Source organism: Rousettus aegyptiacus, unplaced genomic scaffold (genome assembly GCF_014176215.1).
Source record: "Rousettus aegyptiacus isolate mRouAeg1 unplaced genomic scaffold, mRouAeg1.p scaffold_m13_p_9, whole genome shotgun sequence".
In the NCBI taxonomy this organism is placed as follows: domain Eukaryota; kingdom Metazoa; phylum Chordata; class Mammalia; order Chiroptera; family Pteropodidae; genus Rousettus; species Rousettus aegyptiacus.
In genome coordinates, this window is record NW_023416312.1 from 16,370,685 (window position 1) to 16,395,643 (window position 24,959).

Consider the following 24,959-nt stretch of genomic DNA (forward strand, 5'->3'; position numbering starts at 1 on the left):
TTCATATATATTTATGATTGTTATGTCTTCTTGATGAATTGACCCCTTTATCATTATATTATGACTTTTTTTGGTCTCTTTTTACCATTTTTTTTGGCTTAAAGTTTATGTTGTCTGATGTAAGTATAGCTGCCTCTACTTTCTTTTGGTTTTCATTTGCATGTAATATCTTTTTTAATTCTTTCACTTTGAGCCTATGTATGTCCTTAAAAGTGAAGTGAGTCTCTTGTAGGCAGCATATAGTTGTGTGTGTGTGTGCGTGTGTGTGTGTGTGTGTGTGTTTATCCATCCTGCCACTTTGTGCTTTTTGATTGGATAATTTAATCCACTTAGCTTTAGAGTAATTATTGATAACTAAGGACTTACTAATACCATCTTATTAATTGTTTTGATTTTTTTATCAGGTAAATCACAGATCTCCATGTATTTGGTGTCGGTTACTGGAAGATTATTATAATCCTTTGGTGGTGTCATGTTTCCCTGATTTTTCATATTTTTTGAAGCTTTGCACTGCTGTCTTTCCATTTAAAATAGCAGTCACCTCCTCCAGTCTTTACTAAATGCCTTTGGGAGAGAAATACTTTCCATCAGCCCTGCTAGGGATGCTAAGGCTTTCCTAGACCGTCTGTGGATATACCTGCTCCATGCTTCTTGCTCCCTCTTGTGGCAAAATTCTTAAGCCTGTATGCCTTCTCTTGATCCTGCAATGCACCAGGCCGAGTGCTGACAGCTTCCCTTTTGCTTTCCTGAGGGCAGAGCTAAAGCCCAAGTTTATGGTCTGTCCCTGGCCCGCAGATTTAGGAAGGCTTTTCTGTGCATGTTCACCAGCTCTCTGCCAAAGCTTGCTCTTGCCGATTGGGAGCATGTAGAGGAAGCCGGCCACAGGGCGCAGTGTGTGTGAGTGAGACACAAAGTGCCAGGTGTACCCATGGGTCTGTTTGGGGTATTTCCAGGTGAGGTTTTCCCATCTGCTCATGGGAGGGCTTCTTGATGGAATCCTTGACTTAGTTAATAGGATTGGCATCCCTTTAATGCCGAGTGTCCCATCCGATTTAACTTAGCCTCTTCCTACCCCTCAGTCATATAGCTTGTGATGCAGTAGCACTCTGGACGGGGCGAGAGAGAGAAATAGGCCTCTTTGGCAGCATCTTGAACAGTTGGGAAAGCTGAATATTCACTCACACACTTCCCGTAGGAGAAATCATGGGCCAAGAAGGTTTCTCTTGGCCTTGAACTGTGTGCCACCTTAGGAAGTGGTGATGCAGGTATAGTCAAATTATTCCTCTTACCTTCTCTAATGTGTCCAAACTTTTATATATATTTATATTTACACACACACACACACACACACACACACACACAAAATCATTCTCCAACAGTGTTCTGGAAACCTGTATTTCCACAAAAGCTCTCTTGTCTAAGGGTAATTGTCTAAGACTGTGTTCTCCAGGGGCTTCCGGACCACAGCTGATAGGGGCTGGAGCTAGATCATGGGCCCTACAGTATCCACAGCTGAGATCAAGGTCTGCATGTTTATTGACTGATGCACAGATGGGTGAGACGCCTCCCAAGTCCCTTGGCGTATGGTGCTGGATTACACAGCTCCCACAGCTCACACAGAGGCACTTTGTTCATGGATAGATGCCAAATTGTTGTTGTCAAGAAAAGATACAAATGAGGGGCATCTTATTTGACCATGTTTCTGACATCATTTCTGACTTTTTATGGTTTTAAGATGGCTGCCTCAGCCTTGTATTTTCAGTAGGCCCAATATAGTATCTGGAGTAGATCCAAAAGGTAACAGTTCCTAAAGCGGTGTTTCCCAAAGCTGAGTGACTTTAATAAGTCTCTTAACTCTCTGAGATTCATTCTTTCAGTTAACAAATATTTGTTGCTATGTGCTGAGCACTTTGCTAAGGAAAGTTTAGCAAAAACGGTGATCATTGCTGTTCTCAAGAATTATACATTTGACATCAATCAAATACCTATGCAAAGAAATGTACAATTATAAATTTTGGTGAATTATATGAAGAGGAAAGATAAATTATATAAGAACCTCAGTGTCATCTGTAAAATGGGATAATATATACTACGTGTCTCAAGGATTAAATGAGATGATGCATAAAAATCACTTTGCATAACATTTGGTATTCAGTATGTGTTCAACAAACGAGATATTTTGATATTATTACTATATTTTTGCCATGTAATTCCAAACTCTAAGTGTCTTATATATCGAACTATTGCTGATTTATAATGAAGAATTCGTCTTAGCAATTTATGACCCATTATTGTTTACTACAGTTAACTCACCAACTTGTTATTCTACCCTTCCATAAAAAAGAATTAAGTATATGTGGGTTCTATGTCCCAATACAAACATATATGGCTTATTCCTATACACACTAATTACAGGGTTCTACTAACTCTATTGCTCTCACAATTGACAAATTATGTGATATTATTTGCATTAATTTCTGCCAAAATACTAACAACTTATATGATTTATATCATGCAAAATCAGATTGACATCTCGATCCTCCTTGCTAGTTTTTACTATCAATTATTTACTTAGGTCTGTTTTAGTTTTCCAACCATCCTGAAAAGTCTTACTATTTTGATTTTCTTCAGCTTGATGCAAGTCTTTTCTCCACTTGGAAAGCATTCTTGGCACATGGCACTGGGAGGGAGGCTGCAGTTACTGGCAGCTTTGGTGCCATTCCAAGAGTATCCCTGTGTGACTGGGAAGGATCAGAGTGCCTCATTCTGAAGAGAAAAGGATGGAGCTCCCCTCTAGTGTGGCACGGGCTTGACCATGGGCTTGTGCTGAGATGTGTCTCTGGTCTCTTTTGATGTTTACCTTTGTTCATGGATTTGCAGGCAGTAAAGCAGGTCATAGAGTCATGTGATACAGAATTTTAGGCCGGCAAGGGCTTTGAATCAGTTTTGTCATTCCCCCAAAATCCACTTTGATCCCTTATAGAGTATCTTCATACCAAGTGGCCATTCAAATCCATGTTTTCCCTTAGAAGAACTATCATTTCATTTATCTGAGGAGCGCTTTGTGAGTAATTCTGGGTGCTGTCTTAATTAAATGGGATTACCATGTACTTGAAAGACCTTTATAGACTGTGAAGTAGAATTCCAATTTCAGGAAAGATTCTCTTGGTCTGTCATAAAACTGAAGATGGGACTATATTTCTTAGAGAATCATAACAATAAAATAATAATAGCAGTTAAATTTATTCAATCTTTAATATGTCAGTCATACACAGTAAAAGGTAAAATAAACACTTCACCTATTGACTCACGTAATTTCGGGAAAATTGGGTAATTCAGCAATTCCCAGATGAGCAAACTGAAGCTTCGAGAAGTTGCAAATGCTTGTCCAAGAAACTATTATGGAGCCCACATAATCACTGATTTTTTTCTAAGAATATATATGTATTTATTTGGTTTACAAACTTCTTTGACGTACGTTATTTCCATTTGATTTTCCCTCTCATAGGCTCCTGAGAGTCTGCTCCAAACATATCGTGCCTGCCATGTATTTTTGCACCTTTCTCCAGAAAAACTGGAAAGCGTTACCTTTAGAAAATTATTCACATCTTAGAAATAAGAGATTCAAGTTTGGGCCTAAATGCTGTCTCCATCATTTATTCTGGGCCAGTGAAAACTTTTTTCCAGGTAAATGGTGGTTTTGGTAAAAAAGCAGATAGTCAGTCCAATATTCCCCAGAAACCTTTCACATGGTTAATAATGAAGACACTTAGCATGAACTACTGTCCCCAGCCTCCCCCTCTTCCCTTACTGAGGTTACAACAAAGCTAGGCAGAGCCATGAGTCGGGAGGTCCCTAGCTAGTAGAGGCCAGCAAGCTGCAGCCAAGAACCTCTGAGCTCGAGCGTGCTACTTCTTACATCACAAATCCAGTTCATTCAAAATGAGGAAAATGATGCTAGAATGTTTTTAGGAGAAAAGACATATCGTTTCAATGTGTACCACAGAGACACCTCTGGTTTTGAAGGCTTCTCAAGACTTCCCTGAATCTCAGTTTTAAGCAAATTAATCAAGTAGAGAATGTGTGTCTTCAGGGTATCTGTCCAAATCTTCCAAAAGCTTCATACATTCTTTTTTTAGCATCATGCTTTCCATCCTCCCTATCCCTGTTGGAAATAAAAATCAACTTTAAGTGTTCTCCCCCATCTCCGATTGTTTGATTTCCCAGAAGCAATCATAAATATCTCTCTCCTTTCTCACTTCTCTTGAGGTTAAATGTCCTCTCTCTCCTTGTATCTTTCTATTGCTTGCTCCTCTCTTCCTTCTGGGCTGCACTTCTAGAAAGGAAATGGAGGGAGGCTCTTGTGGCCTTGGAGGAGACGGGAGAGCATATGGGACAGGGCTTTTTCCAGCTGAGCTCTGTGGTGTACTGCTCTAGGGTTCCTATCCTGGATAGAGGGGCCCCTCTTCAATGTTCTCTGAATTTTAAAGGATATTCTCTTTGAGAAATAAATTTAGAAAATATATACTGAAGAATTTAGGGTACAGATCTGCAATGTATGCTATTTACTCTCAAATGGTTTAGTGTGCATATATGTATAGTACATATATATATTATATATACACATATATGTATTTATATATTTATATGTAATGAATCATTTGAGAGTAATGGAGAGAGCATATAAATACAGTAAATACTCAATGTCATTGATAGAGTGTATGATTTTAAGAGAAACAACGTACAACAAAACTAATTTTACCACAGGTTAATTGATATAAACAAGAGTTAAATTCCTACGGCATCTCATCAAGGTTACAATAAAATGACATTGAATGAAATGATGTTATTTGAGGACCTGTGTGTGGAGGGGAGCTGGGGGGGGGGCGGAGAGAGAGAGAGAGAGAATGAGAATACAAACAATAGAGCAAATGAAGCAAGATGTTAATAATAAGTGACCAATAAGTGACTCTGGGTAAAGGGTTAACTATTCCATGTACTAGTCATTCATATTCTTGCAACTCTTCTGTATGCTTGAAAGTACCTCCAAATAAAATATTAAATATAAAATGGTAAAACTACTCTTTTTAAATAAGGTTTTTGTGTGCAATCGTCTACTTTTTAAACCACACTGCACATTTTTCAGGGAAATGTGACTTTGGAGTGACCCTGACACCCCCGAGCTGATGGATCGAGGGAAGGAAGGAATGGAGGCAGCCTGGCCCTTCCATGTCTCCATCCTGCCCACTAAGCAGTCCACTCCTCAGGAAATGGGCCACTTGCCCTCCCCTATTCTATCTCCAGACAAGTAGACCTAGATGGAGCTTTCGTGCTCCCAGCATGTGCTTTATCTTTTCTTTCCAGGTGTTTGCTTTTATTGCCTACAAGGCAACACGCAGAAAACCCAGCAAGGGGCCATTGTGAAAGGGCTCCACGAGAGTTAGTCAGTACTGCCTTCTTCTTTCGGGCACCTGTTTTTTTTTGCTGTTCCCTCATGGGAGAGACAATTCAGACAGGAAAACGTGGTGGAAGCTAGGGCCTGTGGTATATCGCAGAAACAGCCACGGATTCTCCCACCTCTGTACACATGCCCTAGTTCAATGTGGCCTTGCAGATCCTCTCATTCAGAGGTGGCCTTTGTTTCTCCATCTCCTGCATCTGGGCTTCCCTTGTGATCCAGGAGCCTGACCCCAGCACAGGCTTGAGAACACACATACTAGGACTCGCTGTCTCGCTGCACTTGGAACCCTGAGACCACCACATGAATGAGCCTGAGCTAGCCTGCTGAATGATGAGAGATATGCCCGTGGCAAAGTCATCCCCATTGTCCGGAGTCAGTTTTGAGACATGTGAATGAGACCATCCTAGTCCATCCATGCCCCGCTGAGCCACCAGCTGGCCAAGGAGGTCAGAAAAGTGGCCTAGGCAAGAAGAACTTGCCCACAGAAGAATGAGAAGGAATATTTGTTTGTTGTTTTAAGCCACTCATTTCTAGAAAGGCTTGGTTTGCAATGAATGCTAACTGTAATAGGACTCGACCGCAGCCATCAGGCATGCTGTATTTGAACTCTAAGGCCCTTACCTCAGCATTATATTGCACGGAGAGCTACTTTTCTTACCTGAACTTATGGCTTCCTCTGGCTTTCCTCTTGGTCGGCTGGGCTCCAGCTAGTTATCACTAGCTTAAATAAAGAACAGGAGAGTGCCGTGGTGTCGAACATTATAACTAATTTATTGCTGAAATTTCTACTTGGTCTGACATAGTATGCTTCCTCTCTAAAACTGGAAAATCATTGCCCTGAAAGAAGCAGTCAATTTTTCTTTATAAACTACTATTCTCATTAAGAAACCAAACAGTTAAATACATATGTGGCCTGCTTGTTTTGATGACAGGTTCTATCTAGAGGGTGATATCTTTATCAAGAAGTAGTCAAGATGTAGATGAGTACCAGAGGGATTACTGGAAAAGCACCCTTATGCTGTATATTTCATAATAGCAATGTCCTCATCTATCTCCAGAGAGAACGAGGCAGCAGCCAGAGAGGGTTTTGTAGTTCTGTGAATAAAGGTTTATTACTTTCCTCTACCTTCCATCAATCAGCTCAATGTTAGGAGAGCTAAAAAGGAAAAAGCAAACCTAATCTTTGTGTCTGCTCATAAAATAAAATGGGCTGAATATTCCCTCATTCCTGACCTTGAAAGTAACTTTTTCAAAGTTGGGTAAAACCAGGGAATATTATTTGATTAGAATCAGAAATTGGAAGAGAGGATCCATAGTTTTCAACCTCAGCTACGACATTTATCCAGCTGTCACAGTTCAAGTGAGCAAACGTTTAGAGGCACCTACTTAGTGCAATGAGCAAGGTCAATGATGCAGAGAGCACAGAGATGGAAAAAACTCAGTGTTTGCCCTCTGTAGACTCACAAAATAGCAGGCAGTGAGCAACACACAACTATAATATGCAACAGAAGGTGTTAGAGTCAAAGAACAGATGAATGAAGAGAAGGGACAGGTTAATTCTGACTTTGGGGCCAGGACAACTTAATAGAGTAGGTGGGCTTTGTGGAGAAACTTGGCTTTTGAAGGCAGAAATGGTGAGGAAGATGGATGCTTAAAAGATGGGAGAGCTGGAGCAGAGCTGCCTGGATCAAAAGATGAAAGCTGTATCTTTAGGAGGCACGGAAGTTTCTACCCTTGGGCTGTTAGATGAGAGAGAAATAAATTTACATCTTGTTTCAGCCATTGTTTAAAAAAATGTGATAAAAAAAGTGGTGGGAAGGGAATTCTAGACAAGGAAGAGGAAATGAGTTCCTTTGTCAAAAATCACTTGCCCATATATGTGTGGGTTTATTTCTGGGCTCTCAATTCTTTTTTTTTTTTTTTTAATATTTTTATTTTTTAAAATTTTTATCTATTTATTTTTTAGGTGAGGCGACCCTTGGTTGACCTCACAGATTGCAAGGACCTTGTCAGCTTACAATCCCTTATTTATTTACTTTTTAAATTTTTTTACACTACAACACCTGGTCCTCCTAAGTAGTCTCCCATCTAAGTACTAATCAGGCCCGGCCCTGCTTAGCTTCCAAGATCAGACAGGATTGGGCTTGTTCAGGGTAGCATGGTGGTAGATTGGGCTCTCAATTCTGTTCCATTGATCTGTGTGTCTGTTTTTCTGCCGATTCCATGCCGTTTTGATTACTGTTGCTTTGTAGTATAATTTGAAGTCAGGCAGTGTGATACTTCCAGTGGTTACCAGAGGGAAAGGGGGGTGGGGGACGAGTAGAAAAAGATAAAGAGGGTCAAATATATAATGATGGAAAGAGATTTGACTTTGGGTGGTGAACGCACAATGGAATATACAGATGATGGATTATAGAATTGTATACTTGAAACCTATATAGTTTTATTAACCAACGTCACCCCAATAAATTTAATAAAAATTTAAAAAGAAGATATAAACAAAGCCAGAAAACTGAAAAGCATGCCAGCAGAACAGAAACTGCAAGAGTTCAATGGTAATTGGATGGGTAGTAGGGATTGGGTATGGAAAGTGGAAGGTTAGGAAGAGATTGTTGGAAAGGTGAGGGTGGGGTAAGGTAATGGAGGACCTGCTTGTGTGCTTCAGATTGTATTTGAGGACATAATTCCAGCCCCAAGAAATTTCTTTGATACTGCCAGGGGTTTGGGGGCACTAGCACTTCAGGGTCATTCAATCCAGTTTCAGGATGGGAAGTTTTCTAATCCTCTTGGATGAATTGAGGCTGGGCTGCAAGTTCATGGTAGGTTTGCTTCTAGTTTTTTCTGACTCCTAGAATGGCTTACTATGGTCCACACCCTTGACAGGCCTTAGATTCTAAAACTTTTGTTTTCCTATTCTTGAGAATCAGTCAAAATATAACTAGCTCTCTCAGCTGCCAGAGTCAGGATTAATTCCCCTGACCTGGGGGCCAAAGCAGCCTAAATGCTGTGCTGTCACCTTCCTGAATTTCTTCTCAGATTAGTCTCTCATCACCATTTTGTTACCTACTTGATACTTTTAAGAAGATTATAAAAATATTCTGTCCAGCATTTTGGCAGAGAATTCTTCTGAATTCCCTAGGTCTCCGTACTGGGTCTGGAGGTTCTGTTGAGTTGCTGCTATAAGTTCATGATAAAAACAAATCTGAAGTGGACTCTAGCACTGCTGAGCAATCCTAATGCAGTTGATAGTTAATTCACTTCTTCCTCTGAGATAACTAATTTAGACCCTCTTCTTTCTCTTCAAAGTTCAGCACTCCTTCCAGTCTCCTCACTCTCAGCTGGTGCACTCAATTTTTATTCTACTGAAGAATTAGAAACAAAATGAAGAGAATGGTTTTATCTTTCCACCGTTTGTCATCATAACTGCAGCTCTACCCATGTATTTTTTCTATGCGGTGGACGAAATGTCTGCTCTTACTAGGGCTTCCTTGTCATTGAACCCTATCCCCTGTGCGTACTCAGTGACTATTCTCCTGTCACTAATCCCTTTTTCATGTATCATCTCTCTTTCTTTTCTGCATCATAAAAACATTCCCATCACATATTCAAGATGTCTCATATTAAAAACAGCAACAGCAACAACCCTTTATTAACTGCACCTTCCCCCTCGGCTAAGCAAAACTCCATAAAGGGGTTGTCTCTTGCTTGATTCGGCTTTCTCAACTTCCCATTCTCTAGTCACCAGATCCCAACAATGTTTTCCTCCCCAGCACGCTGCTGACACCTGTCATGATTGCTCTTCACCTCCATCTTGTTAAATCCAAAGGTCTCTTAACTTTTATTTTAAAATAATTTTAAATTTACAGAAAAGTGGAAAGAGTAGAACAAAACCCCCCTATATATTCTTCATTCAGTTCACCAATTGCTAAGTTTGCCATGATGGCTTCATCATTCTCATTCTCTCTCTCCTCTCCCCTTTCCTCTCCCCACCCGCGATCCTTCCCCTTCTCTCTCTACCCCCTTCTCCTTCTCTTGTGATACATATCTCAGTCAATAGAGAGTAGGTAGCAGACATCATGCCCCATTATCCCTAAATACTTCAGCAGTATGTATTTCCTAAGGACATTCACTCATGTAGCCATGTTATAATGATCAAAAAAACATATAAATATACTTCTATTATCTAATCAACACACTTTATTCAAATATTGCTAATTGCACCAATAATGACATTTTTTTTTCCAGTTTAAGATCCAACCCAGGATTATGCTTTGCATTTCATTTTTATGTCTCTTTAGTTTCCTTTATTCTGGAATGGTTCCTTAGCTTTTCTTTGACTATCATCACCTCAACATTTTTAAAAAGCAGAGGCCAGATATTTTGTAGAATGTCCCTCAGTTTATCTGATGCTTCCTTATGATTAGATTCAACCTAGGCATTTTTGACAGGAATACTGCCTAAGTGATATTGATTCATCTTGGTGCCTCATACCGAGAGGCACATAATGTCCATTTGTCTCATTCTTGGTGCAAAATGATGGCTTTCTAAGTTATCATCCTATCTAGATTTCTTACTTAGCATGTTAGAAAGAACTCTGTTTTCATCTATCAATTAATATGGATCCATAGGTTTTTATTTTATTCAGTGTGTTATAATTCATTGCTATATGATGTATTTCGACGTTAAATTTATCCAGGTTTGGCCAGTGGAATCCTCTTCAGATTGGCTCCTTTTGATGTATACCATAAATTTCTAAATACTTTTTTATTTTCTGGCACACACACACACACAATAATGTTTCAGGCTCATCTTACACTTTCTATATCCTAACCCTGGAATCAGCCATTTGTCCTAGGATCCTTGATTCCTTTTAGTGGAAAATGGTATTTAGAAATAAAGATTTGGTACTAGATGTTCTCATTGTTATTGTGTTGTAAACTTTTGCACTTGTAGAAGTTGGTAAATGGTTTCTGTAAAGCTATAATCTTTACATTGGATTCTTAAGCTTGAGGTCAACAGGAAGGCAATTGGGAAAGGAAGATGGCTATAAAATTGGTAGATCAAGGATGGATAGGAACTGTCAGAAAGGACTAGAGCTTGTATTAGTCTAACATGGCTTATGCCTACAACTTTGACGATGTGGATATCGTACAGGAGAAGCTGACATTCTCTGTTATGGAGGTAATCATGCACCTGGTCCAGGAGTCAGAGAAGCAGAAGGCAGATAACATGAAAGGTGGAGCAGCTGCAGGCCCAGCCGCTTCTCTACACGAAGTGGGTGAGCCCACATGTAAGTGACAATGTGCGTGAACTGCGACATCACCTGATGTCCCTGCACTGACCTACTGAGCATTAAAAAATAATATCACCTTCTGAATTTCACCAAAAATATCTCCTATGATCGACCCTAACCAGAAACATTCAGAGAAAGAAATTCTAGGAAATAAAGAATACCTTAGGAAAGTTGACACATCACAAAGCTAACACACTATTCAAAATAGATTCATTATTTTCCTATGTCCTCTTCCTCAGTAAAGAGCTCTTCCTAAAACCCTCCTTATTTCAGGATATACCATTACCATTCCCTAGTTGTCTAACCTTAAAATGTCTGTGTCACTTTCACCTTTTTTCTCATAGCAGCTTTGCCCCCTTCCGCTCATGCCACAACCAGTTAGTCATCAAGTCTTGCCAATCTTAACTCATCAGCTTTTTTCACATTTATCCTCTTTATCCTACCCTGTCTTGTCTGGTTCATGGACTAGAATCATTGGTTCCTCCCCACCCCATTCACCTCGACATAGCCATGAGGGTGCATTTCCAAAATTTAGATAATCATATTATTTCTTCAACATAATATCTTTTACAGATCTTTTTTATCTACAGAATGAATTAAAACTCCCAAACTTATAGATTGGATTGATATTCTTAATTCTTCACTGTCCTTATAATAAAATTATATATCCATGGCCTTTGCCATGTGACTTTGCAATTCTTGCTGTAATGTGAACACAGCATACTTCCCCATTGCTTGTGACTTGCATAGGTCAATGGAATCTTAGCTATTGTGATGTGAGCAGACTTTAAATGGGCTTATGTGGTTTGGGTACCTCTGGCTTTAACTATTGTCAAGAGAAATGCATGCTCAGAAATGTATGCTTTGTACAGATAGCTACGATTTCCAGAATAAGATATGTGGAGCAGAACTGGTCTGCAGCCTGGAGCCAAGGTGAGCTGGACCCAAGCAGGCTCAGCAAAAATCAACCAAAACAAGCTAAACCTCAGCTGACTCACCCGAGTTAGAAAATAAATGCTCGTTGTTGTAAGCTACTGACATTTGGTGGGGGTGGTTTGTTGCACAGCATTATTGTAGCAATGACTGATTGATACACGTAATACACAAGTTCTTCACAATGTAAACTCATCCAGACTTTTAGTGCCAATCTCGAGCCATTTTCTCCAATGTGCCCATAGTAATACTTGTTCTCATGTACTGAGTACCTATTCTTTGTGCCGGTTTAACTTGTTCAGGCACTCAGCTAATGAGTGAGTAGTAGAACTAAGATTCATCTATGTCATAGTCCAGAGCAGTGTGTATTATTCTCACATTTCTATTCTTTTAATCTGTTCTGCACTCATAGAGTTGCTTGGGATTCCTCACACATGTCTATAACATGAAGCCTGCACTTCTCCATTTACTTTTGTAGGTCAAGTCTCAGACTTCCTTTTATATATAATATGATAGTATTAATAATGAGTAATGTTTGTTGAGTGCTATGTTCCAGACACTGTTCTAAGTTACTCATTTACTCTTAACAATAACATTATGAGATAGGTACTACCATTATAACTATTACTGAGGAAAAAACTGAAACACAAAGAGGCCAAGTAGCTTGCAAGGTCACAGATCTGGCATGGAAATATGGTCTTAATCACTTTACAGAACCCCCATCCGTTGTTTTTGGGCCTCTACTACTCTGTACATACCTGTATTACAACTCTGTACATTTCACGATGATTGTTTATACTACCATTTCTTCACTTCACTGTGAACTCTTAGAAGTCAAGGACTCAATTTTAGGTATCCCGGTGTCTGGTATCTATCTAGTGAGGTGGCTGGCCCATACCTACTTCTCACTAAATGCTTTTGAATGCTATTTACTGTTGAATTGCCCTGTCATCAGTCAAATTTCCATCACAAATTGCTGGAGAACTGGTCCAAATTGCCTTTCTCTGAAACACGAAAATGACACAACATATTTTGAGAGCGATTTATAGAAAATCATGTATTTCATACAGTTGGAAAGGATACAATGATAAGAAAAATTTCAAGTTTCCCTCAGGCACTTGCCTTTTAAACATCAATCAAACGATCAACATACCACGATTTTGTACTTCTTATGCATCAAAAACAGGCCAACCACTTGTACTAGAGGTGGCTAACTAATTACTTAGAGCTCTCTGGCTGTATTTTTTTTCTGATCCAGATTTGTTTTTCTGTCTTTGAGCCAGTGATGGGATTAATGAATATGGAAAGAAGTTAAGATAAAATATAAATTTTACCCGTCAGCTTTTTCTGGAAGCTTCAGGGACTCTGGAAGAGTTTATCGATTCCTAAAAAATTACCATTCTCTTTTAAGGAAGAGTGAAATAAAGGAGGATTTAGTGAATAAAAGGAATCAGGGCAATTAGCATAGTCTTTTAAAATCCAGGATTATCTCTATTGATTAGAAAGCTTTAGAATTGTGGAAAGTAATGGAAATTACATATATGAGCTAGGTAGGAATTAGGTCTTCCAATCAAGACCCACATTTTTGAAGAAAAAAGCCCAGGATTGAGCTTCAGTCATGAAAGTGAAGTTAAAATTTCTGATGGTTTCAATGTGTAGTAGGCAAAATAGTTTTTCTTTATAAATGTTAGGTACTCATAAACATGTACTGAAATTTGGGGACCAAGTACAAGGTACCTGGTTGACACAATAATCAAAACAAAAAGGGAAACTAGAGGTGATCTTTATTCAACCTATTAGACCTATGAAAGTGAACAGAGTGGGTGGCAATTGTAAGTAAAGTCTCATTCTTCTTAAAGTTCAAAGTAAACATATGAATATTTTTCTTTGGTGGTGGGACATGTTAGGCAGCTTCGTTGTCTTAACAAAACTGAAAAAATGCATACAATTAGGATCCAAATATTTCAGCTCAGTTCATCGAGGAAAAAAAAAAGGTGAGAAACATTTTCTTCCTTAGTGTTGACTTCTTACTAGTTCCATGTGAATATACTCAATGAACAAAGTGAATTTTTGAATGGCCTAGTGATTTGTATGGTCAAATCTTGCCTGGGTTTCAGAGAATTAAAACATATGCACATTTCCTTGATCATATGCATTTGCTGTATCAACAGAATGGTTCGTATCCCAGATGTGGGGAATGCAATTTAAGAAAAGTAAATCTCAAGGTTGAAGAAGGAATATAATGATGAAAAACATAATTGAGGCAAGATAGCACAGATCTCAGTATTTTGTTAGTTTGGGTAATTTTAAAAAATCATTTATATATAAAGAGGAAGACGGAGATGGTGCTTTGGTGTTTCTTTGAGTGGTGCGATAGCATAGGATGAATGGTACACAATTAGGGCATATGCAAAATTACATTGTAATGAATAGGAGAAAGAGTTGGCTTTGAACATAGGCCTACATTGCTAATCTAAGTCAGGTATCATTTCATCAAAACACATGCTCTCATTTATTCCATTGCACAACCACTTGTCTGCTCTTTGTGCATTCATTTATTCATCAATATGTATTGAGTACAATATGCTTGGTTGAGGACACAATAACTCTTCTCTGTCCCCAAATCTATCACTCCCACCATCTTTCCTTTTGGGGTAGAGGTCACCATCTATCTTGCTTTTAGACCCAGGCACAAGGAACAGGGTTCCTGCCCTGGAACCTGCCCTATGGAGGGCCACACTTGGGTCCTTTTTTGGTCACTGCCCTCCCTGGAAGGTGAGAAGTCCATGGGAGCAAGGATATATGCCCACTGAAAAGCTTAGTACACTGGGAATTTGTGTCCACTGAGAGCCTATTCCCTACCATTCTAGAATCAGGGCCAGTTTCATGAGCATGCCACCTGTGCTCAGGAAGGACTATCCTCGATTTAATACTCTGCTGTTACTATCTTGAAATTCTTAATGATTTTATCTTTGAACTTGTATTTTGTGAATGAAGTCTGATGTGACAATGGGCAAACATATGAGCAGAGTAGATACACTATATCTACTACATGCTACACCTTTGCTGCTCATTGCTACCCTTTAGCATATGGCATTTGCAATGTCTCATTGATATGGAAAAGCTCCAAAATCATACCAGCAAAAAAACCAAGCAGTAACTCGGAGAGAAGGAGAATTCAGATTTATTACGCACAGTCCCAGAGGAGCTAGTGTTCTGAAGAGCTGGGCCCTGAGCTTAGGGGCAATTTTTCTTTTATATTCGTGTCATTACAGTTAGCTGATTGGTTGATATGTTCTCAGCCAGTTACAGACCGCTGGAGTTGCTATGGGTTACAGGTAGTTCAAACAGTTACTTAGGCAATACATCTGTTATCTAGACAGAACAATCCAAGGGGAGGGTGAGTCTTCAGTTGATTTTGAGACCACTCTGCCCTTTGGCCTATGCAGTAAGCATGTTTACAGAAGCAGAACAGAGAGCTAACTGATTACAAGTTTAGTCATTTGAGTGGATAATTCCTGAAACTTCATCATGAGCACAGAATGCTGGTGGACCCATATGCATGGGAGATTAGTGAGACCCAAAGCAAGTACAAAGTAAATGTGTTACATCTATGACTGAGGAAGTGAGGATACAAACTGCTTCTTATTTGAACTAGAACTTGCTTTGAGTGCAGAAAGAAGGTAATTCTGAGAAAGCATGGATGACCAAGGAGTCGTATCATATCCTGTCTTACTCATTTACCTTTCTGTGTTAACTAACCACTTTTGTTGAAAATAAAGTCATAGAAGGTTAGGGGAAAATAGGTTAACATGTAATTACTGTTTCAGTCTTCCCTTATTCATCAGTACACCTAAGGTAGAGATTATTGGTAGAATGTGCACATATCAAGAAGTGAAATAAAAATAGTTGAGTTAATTTTGTGTGAGCTTCCCACTGTTCTGGTAAGAATGAAATACAAATGCACATACAAATTATAAAATAGGAATTATATAATTTTGGTGATTCTTCATATGAGTTAAAGCTCTATGTTTGCATTTAAAACTGGCATTACACGATATCAAGATGAATGGTAAAATTCATACTAATAATTTAAAATTTTAATTTTTCTTAACTTAGGATGGTGTTAAGTAACAAATAAACAATACTACATCAAGTTGAGAGAGATCATGGAAGAAAGGAACAAACATTTCAGCAACCTTAACAGCACTTTTTTCTCCTGCTTTCATAATAAGGGGCTTTGCATTTTCATCTTGCAGTGGACCATGCAAATTATGCAGACAGTCTTGCTCAAGCAAGATATCTGGGACCCAAAAATTCATTGCCTAAAGGGTCCCTACCCCTCTTCCAGACTTTTTCCCAGATACATCCTTCTGAAGGCAGACATCATTTCTCTGCACACTCATAGGTGAGGGAGTGCACAAGAGGGAGCTGTTGGTACAGCAGCAGAAGGAGCTTGAACTTGCAGCAGGAGTACTCACTACATGCCACTAAGTTTGGGTTGTTATGTGACAGTGGAAAACAAAACCACATATATTGTCTTTTTATTTTGTTTCCCCACACTAAACTCTGAATACCTGTGGCACTTTGTTTACTGTGTATTCCCAACTACAGCAGGTCTTCAAATAACATTATTTTGTTCATCTTCTTTTCATTATAATGTTGATGAGATGCTGTAGGAACTTAATCCTCTTTTATGTCAATTAGCCTATGGTAAAATTGGTTTTGTTATTCGTCATTTCACTTAAAGACACAGAACCTATCAACATTAAGTGAGGGCTTACTGTACAAACTCAGAGCCTGACTCATAGTAGGCACTTAATAATGAACGAGTGAATGAATAAACCTGAGTAGCAAAATCCCTGCCTTCAGTGGTTTAAAATCTACAGTGGCAACAGATAATAATAACACAGTGAAGTTAAACTTGATAACAGCTAATAAAAAATTAAAATGAATGATTAAATAAAGATAAGATATCGTGGGCCCACAAGAAAGGCACCTAACTCAGCTTTGAAACCTTCTAGGCCAGTGGTCCTCAACTTTGGGTGAACATTAGAATAATTTAGGATTTTTTAAAGCTAAGTAATTATGATTTAATTGGACACATCTTAGAGAAATTAAAACCAGAATACCTGGGAATGGCACCCAGATAACAATCCTTTCTCAAAAGCTCCATAGGTGATTCTGAGATGAAGTCCAAGCTGAGGACCACAGCTCTAGGCTGGGTTATGAAAGATTAGCAGAATCCAGGAAAATGGTGGCAAGAGCAGCCAGGGTGGAACGATGACATAGTAAGAGGAAAAAAGGTGGGTTGGAGAGTAAGTAACTTCCTTAAATTCTTGGAGCCTCATGGGGTCATCTGTAAAATATGACTAAGAATATTTAGCTCCTGGTGTTGTTGTAAGGGTTAAAGAGATGATTCCTATAAAGTGCTTGGTTCATAAGGGGTGCCCTATAATATATAATTTAGAGTTTTCATGTGCTAGGTTGTTGATGATTTGTTTTTCATGTGGATTGTTTGGAGTGAAAGGAATCTGTTACCAAATCTGTGAATGTTTCTCCAAGGAGGCAAGGGTACCCTGAAGGGTTCCTTCAAAGTGCTATGTGGAAGCTGAAGCTAAACCTTTCTCCCAAGGCCCAACAGGTTTCTGGCTTTTTCTTGTCTCCTGGTGGCAAGCTTCCTTGTCATTAATAATTATGTTCTGCTCCATTTTTATTGCTTCTCCGTGTCAACTTGATTTTTCAATCCATCTCCTCTGCTTCGGCCCAATGCATTCCAGCTGTTTTCTTAATAGGAAACAAGAAAGGATATTTCCATCCCCTTTTCTCAATAGCCTTAAGGACTCTGTCATGTCTTCTTTTTTTCTGGGATCCCAGGATAGGGCTTAGGCGTTTCAGAGATTTCAGGAAGTTGAGTCTATATGAATGGGCCTGAGTGCATGGATGTCAGGAAACAATTTATGCTAAATCTTTCCATCCAAACATTCTAGGATTCAGTGAGTGAGCTGGACTATCCCATACCTAAAGGACTGAGCTGGATGCAGACTACCATGTAGGCCAACATGGCCTCTAAGTTGAGGCAATTAGAGCAATGCTTCTCAAGCTATCTGTAGTCAAAGATTAGATATTTAAAAATATTTCAAGCCCATAGCAAACCAATACTTTTGTAAAAATACAATAAAACTAAAGTGCCAGAAAAATAAAAAGAAAAAGAAACAATGACAGAATTCAACTCTGTCTTATTAGATTCAACAGACATCAAATTATATTTTGCTTCAATAAATATAATCAAAGCAAATATAACATGAAAAAGAAAAGAATTACAGAAACCATACATGTTTATGAAAGTATACATATAGGTGATTAATACAATCACTATTACATCTAATTTTTCTTATTCCACAATCACAACTAAACAAAAGTTGAGTGAAGTGGCAATTCCCAGTATTAAATGTTTACACACATTTTGAACAAACAATGTATTTATCAATATTTGAAGTTTCGATGTAACAAATGAGCTTGCTTATCGCTTGTTAACTAATCTTGACATCACTACTCACAGAGCATAACGCATATCTAAAATATTTCTATGTTTTGTTTCAATAATACTCATAGTAGAGAGATCAATCTTACATAAGTGCTGTAAGGGAAATAGAAGAAAATATTTTAAGGCAATTTCAGCAAGCTCAGGATATTTGTTTTTAGCTTTTATTCAAAATGAACTAAGCAATACTATATTTTCAAAATTCATCTTCACTCTTTCATCAGCAGCTAGTTCTAACAATCTTGTAAAGTATAACTGAATTTAAATTACCTTTTTTATGAAAGAAATGGATTAAAGTTTCATGACTTTCCTACGTGTGAATTTTTTTGAAGGACAAGAAAATTCTAAGTGTTCTATCAGATTTGTAAGGTATTCAGAGAAAACATTTTGCAGACATGCAAGATTAAGATAGTAGTAAGATTATGGACTATGTCATATCAACTGTAAAACCTTTGTTTTTCCTAGGTTCTAATTTTTGTCTTGGTTTTTTAGATCTTATCTGCCATTGAAAACATGTTGCACTATGTCTTTGCATGGGATAGGTACAAAGCATAGATTAAAAAATATACTGAAAATATTATCAAGCTGACTGTCTAATTCACCACTTGAAAAAATTGGGTTAAGCTGGTTTCTTATCTTGCCTAAACACTGAGAGTTTATTCTGCAGTTCAAACATTCTAGACAGAACTTTCCTCTTGATTATCATCACACCCAGCATGCAATAATCATTGGTTATGTTTAGCTTCTATGTTATCACAAAATCTAGAGAATAATCTGAAATGTAATGCATTAGCTGTTATTTAATTCTCAGATTTTAGCACATCAGTCAACACACTGTTTAGTTCAGTTGACATTATTTTTGTAGCAAGAGCATCTTGATGAAGGAAAGTGCAGTGATTTACATTCTGGAGACACCTTAATCTGAGTACCTACTCAAAATGTTTTCTTGTAATTACGGCTGAGCCATCAGAATATTACTTCTACGTGAAACCTAAATTTTAAGCCACATGTCTTTATCTATTTATTTATTTATTTTACTATTTTTTTGCATTTTAGATTTTTATTAAATTTTTTTTTGGTGACATTGGTTAACAAAATTATATAGGTTTCAAGTGTACAAGTCTATAATACACATTGCATTGTGTGTTCACCACCCAAAGTAAAATCTATTTCTCTCACCATATATTTGATCCTCTTTACCCTTTTCTACCTCCCTCCTCCCCTGTTCATTTGTTTCTTTCAGTTTTATATTCCATATATAAGTGAAATCATACGGTTCTCAACTCTTTCTGTCTGACTTGTTTTGCTTAGCATGATTATCTCACCATCTAACCATGTTGTCACAAATAGCAGTATTTCATTTCTTCTTACAAGTGAGTGCTATTCCATTGTATGTATGTACCACGTCTTTATCCAATCATCTATCAAAGGGTACTTCGGTTGCTTTCTCTTAGCCACTGCGAATAACACTGCTATGAACATTGAGGCGCATATATTTCTTTGATGGTGTCTTCAAATTTGGGGGGTAAATACCAAGAAGAAGGATTGCTGGGTCATATGGTGATTCTATTTTTAATTTTTTGGAGAAAGCTCCATACTGTTTTCCACAGTGTCTGTACCAATTTACATTTCCACCAGTAGTGTATGAGGGTTCCTTTTTCCCACACAATCTCTCCAACACTTGTTATTACTTGTCCTGTTGATGATAACCATTCTAACAGGTGTGGGGTAGTATCTCATTATGGTTTTGATTTGCATTTCCCTAATAGCTACTGAAGTCAAACATCTTTTCGTATGTCTGTTGGCCATTTGTATGTCCTCTAGGGAGAAGTGTCTGTTCAGGTCCTCTGCCCATTTTTTTGACTGGATTGTTGTTGTTGTTATTGAGTCATATGAGTTCTTTGTATATTTTGGATATACAGCACAGTGCTAGTCATATTTTCAGCAATGAGGTTGAAAAATCAATTATTCCTTAGTATTTCCATCATATTAAAATTGTACAAATGCTAAAAAGTGCTATATTAATATTCATTAATGATATCAAGTTTCAATAGATAAGAAAACACTTTGCAAGCTTTATGTTTTCTATGAGTCGGTCTTTCATAAAGTAGCCTGTTACTGTTGCAAAGTGATATGGGAACTACCTGCTTTGCCACCAATTCACCAAACATTTCTGAGCAAATATCTGTGTTGTATCTTTCTAGAATGCCTTGGCAATTGTATATGGCTGTTTAGTCTTAGCAAATTGAAGGACTACTTTATAAGAAGCCTGCACAGCACTGTTTATATGAGAAAAATTGAATTGAATATCTACTTCTGTTGACTTTTTATTTCAATAAATAAAGTCTTCCTTTCCAAGATTTTTTTTCCTGGTTTTTAACTTATTTCTCTATGTTTGGAATGTAAATGCTGCTTACATTTCTATATTTTTATTGCTTCTATTAGCTAGAAAATTTCTACTAGTCATATATTCTGTTTTAAGCACTTTATCATTGGTTATGGCTACAAACTTGACCTCACCATTTGAAGGAAAATACTTCTGAAAAAAGCTAGTACAAACTCTTTTGGTCTTTGTTTTTCAGGACTTAACTTTGATCAGCATCATTTAGTTTACTATGACTGCTGGCAATCAGCAATGGTTTGTCTTCTTGACAAAAAATGTCCAGTGAAGCTTATTTTGCCAAATTTAATTCAACATTAAAATTTGCTTCCTTAATTTACTTAATAACATTAATCTCTAAAAATTAAAACATCGTAAAAATAAAAAAAATTTAGAGCAAATAAATTCCTAAATTGCCTCTGAATTTTATACAGCCTAGAGTTATAGTCAACAAAAAAATCCTAAATTATGATATATTGTAATGCAGTCTTACTATGTATGTCTTGTGTGTAGCTTTTAGCATATGTACCTCACCAAGCGAGTGTGACATCATCCAAGCTGGTCCATGCCCTGTTCAATAAGCCAAGTCCATTGATGTACTCTTTATTGGATGTTGCAGCAATGTCAAATTGTTATAGAAGTTTCCAAATGCTTGCTCTCAATTTCACTTATCTCAACCATGACAAACAATTCATGGAACAGCACTGCTCTGGGGATTACTCTTTAATGTACAGGATTTTGAGTCTAGAGAGATCTGATTTCAAAACCAATTACTTTTTGTACTCACCAGTTACGTGACTACGGGCAAATTCTGCAACCTCCTTTGCAACCTCCCCTTCTCTAAAATGGAGATAATGTCAATCTCAAAGCATTGTTACAAAGATGAAATAATGAATTTATGTATTTGTTCATTCAAAAATTGTTTATCGAATCCCCACTATGTGCCAGAAACTGTTCTAGGATCTTGGGTTACATTAATGAACAAAACAGACAATAGCGGGAGAGACAACAATAACAACAACAACAACAACACAGCAAATAAGTTAATGATAAAGTACGTTAAAAGGTGATGAGTGTTATGGAAAAAATACACAGTAAAGCGTGGTAAGGGGAATCAAGAGTGCTGAGTAGGGGGTTGGGGTTAAGTTGCAGTTTCAACAGTGTGATCAGAAAAAAAATTCAATTCGATAATGCAAGCAGAATCTCTAGTATAGGGCCTAGTTAGTATTTAGTAAATGGTAGCTTTTATCCTAATTAGTCCATGATGACTTAGTGTTGTCCTTTGGGAAGCTAAAATGCCTTTATTCGGGGGAGCTTATTACAAATGAGTGTGTGCGTGTGCACAGAGGTATGCATGCACACACACCCACACACAGTCTCACATTTGCATGCGCACATATTCACATGCCATAGACATTTTATTTAGAGGCAGCCAGCTCCTCCTAGAGCATATCTTCTATTTGCATTCATGATCATTTGGGGGCTCAGATAAGTGGAAGTTAGATTGGTTTGGGGGTAGAATAGAATAAAATGTGAAGATAAATTTTTGCAGATTAACCCAGAGGAACCGTCAAAAGGCTAAGACCAGCATTTGATTCCACCCCAATTCTCGGTATGTCTAATTTGACTGTTTTCCTTCTACTTTGTTAAAGTGTCACTGTCTCTTTTGATCCTGCAAGATGGATTACATTTGGCAGAAGCCATGGAGAAAGTATATCAGAGAAGTGAAAACTGTTGTCGTCAACTAACCTTCACAGTCGATGTTTCTTGGAGATTCAATTGACCTTCACTGCCTTTTCAAAAATAACTTACACCTATGAAATTGTACACACAGCGTGATAAAACTTGCATGAAATAAAAAACAGTATAGATATCTACAGAAAAAATGGTTATTTTAGAATGGTGGTATTATGGGAATTTTTCTGTTTTCTACAATCAGTATGTATTTTTTTTATTAATCAGAAAGAGCCAATATGCATTATTTAAAAAAAATATAGAAATAACCTACTCTTACTAATACAAGGAGGCTTTTTCTTTTGTGCTTTCATTTTCATCATGGGGGAGGTGGAGGAGTAGAATTTATTGGTTTGGGGATTGTTTTGAGAATTTCTCTTTTGGATTTTATCTCCACATTCTCGGAAAAACTATGTGAATTTACTACTCAAACTGCTTTGCTGTTTTATTATTAGACCATCCTCCTCTAAACTTGGCCGGAAATCAAAGGCCCATCCAGATAAGAATCTCCACAATGTGCATTTTCAGAGCCAGTCAGAAGCTGCTTTGTTTTAACACTCAAAGAAAGCTTTTGTATTTTCAATTTCAAGTGCTCTGCTGTAAACCAACAGTCTATATAGATTATACAAAAGGGTCAGATGTTGGTTTGAGCCGATTTCTGAGGGGAAAAAAAACACCATTGAGAAACTGCAAGTGTTTAAACAATGAACTGACAGCTGCCGGTCCATTAGATCCCTCCATGGGCCAGCTCATACTCTTTTCAATTTTACTCTGATCTGTAGCTACAACTCTTCATGGCTGAGCTGGTGGTGATGGGCTGTGTTTCAACAATACCTGCACTTATCAGAGCAATACCTTTTATCAGAGGACTCTCACATAAAGTCCTTTATAAGGAAGAGAAACAGTGCCAGCTTGGAAAGAGAGAAGAAAATACATACCTATTTCAAGTTCTATAGTGGCCATTTAAGTACTTGTAGAATTAGAACTAAAAGCTTTAAGTTTTGATTTATAATATGTTCTCCTGGCCATTCTCAGGAGTGTCAGGATCCAGTTTTAGCTGAAGTTTAATCCAAATAGTTAAACCTTGTAGTTTGTTAAATTAAGTATAATTAATTTAATGATGGTGTCTGCCTTTTAAAAAATACCTTTCTGATGATAGGCTTAAAGAAGCAACGTAAAAGAATATTTTCTTCAGCTTCTGCTTCGGAAACTACATCCTCTTAATTTTCTGTATCTTTACTAGAGTCAGCTGTTCATGATCTTCAGCCCTTTGGAACAGCACAGGGGTTTGGTCCTGGGTTTTCTAGGAGGAGAGTAAAAAGTCCTAGGTGAGGACAAACCTTTGATTCTTTGTGTTAAGGTTTTTCCTCACCTTTGATTTTATTCTTTGCTAAATCGCTCCTTTCCTTAGGTCCCTTAAAATGTCTTCCTTTGGGATCTCTGGTTTAGATTTTTGGTTTGGGCCCACTGCCTGTCCTAACCACATCTCAGATTTTCCAAATCTTGATTGCTTATTCAGTTCTTAACTCCATTATCTTCTCTCAGCTTGGATTCTTAATAACTGTGCCTCTGCTTTCCTAGACAGAACAAACCTGCAGTGATCTGTGCCCAGGCTGAACCTAACTAGGTTTTAGCTCTACTTGTTTGAACGGAGCAGTCAGTTCAGCCAAACAATCAATTTAATTTACATTCTCCAAATCACTTGCACTAGTTCTTCAATTCAATGGGTTTACTTTTTTTTTGTAACTAATGAGCAAATTTTGACTGCACTAAATGATCAAGTCAAAAGCAAATATTGGTCATGTCACAAACAGCCTCTTTTTTTTTTTAGCTATTTTTTTCCCCAGCAAGAATAGTGAGTCAATTTGGTAGATATAGGGAATAAGCATTTTTAATTTTATGGTTTCAAGCTTCATAGTTTGACCCCGAAGCAGAAAGAGGCTGCTCCATTTTATCAGATTTAGTGGGAAATAGTTGGCAATACTTAATATGAACAACAAAGGAGACTTAAAATTGATGCTTTGAGGCTTGCAGTAATTTGTCCATTATCTACAACCCTCTATCTAAACCCCAGTGCACATAGTCTATTCGATTTAATAGATATTGCTTTTTGGGTTCTTTTCCCTCAGGACAAGTATAAATGCCTTGAGATTGGACATGTCCCACTCATATTTATACCTTTCACGATACCTGGCACCAAATTCTGTGCCCAGTAAGTCTCTGACCATCACTGAATTGAATTGAATTCATGACTAACCTGTAAATGGAAAAAACTTACACTGAAAAATATAAATTCACACAACCTTTTTTAGGTGGTAAATATTTATATAATACAGGAATGAAGGAGGATGTAAATAATATCTTAGCGGAAGTGCCTTAAAAGAACCTCAAGGGGGCCTTTAACCACTCAGAAAAGTTTGATGTCATATCACCTTGACTATGGGGAAAGAAAATCAAAATAGGTTTAGTAACCAAACGGCCACTTTAAAAGTTAAAGCTGCTACTAAATAAATCCAGCATAATATTTTTACCAAAAAAGTCATAAGGCATTGGATGGCAAAATAACATTAAAAGATTCATTAGACTTGCTTAAGCCATATGGAATGAGATGGAC

The 24,959-nt window shown here is 37.7% G+C and overlaps 1 long non-coding RNA gene and 1 pseudogene across 4 annotated transcripts in view; one reads left to right on the top strand and one right to left on the bottom strand.

Annotated features, from left to right (window-relative positions):
• The window catches only part of LOC118607791, a 221,594-nt gene that overhangs the window by 163,602 nt on the left and 33,033 nt on the right, over positions 1-24,959 (top strand). The gene's annotated exons all lie outside the window — the stretch shown is intronic.
• Positions 7,513-7,631, bottom strand: LOC118608532 (annotated as a pseudogene).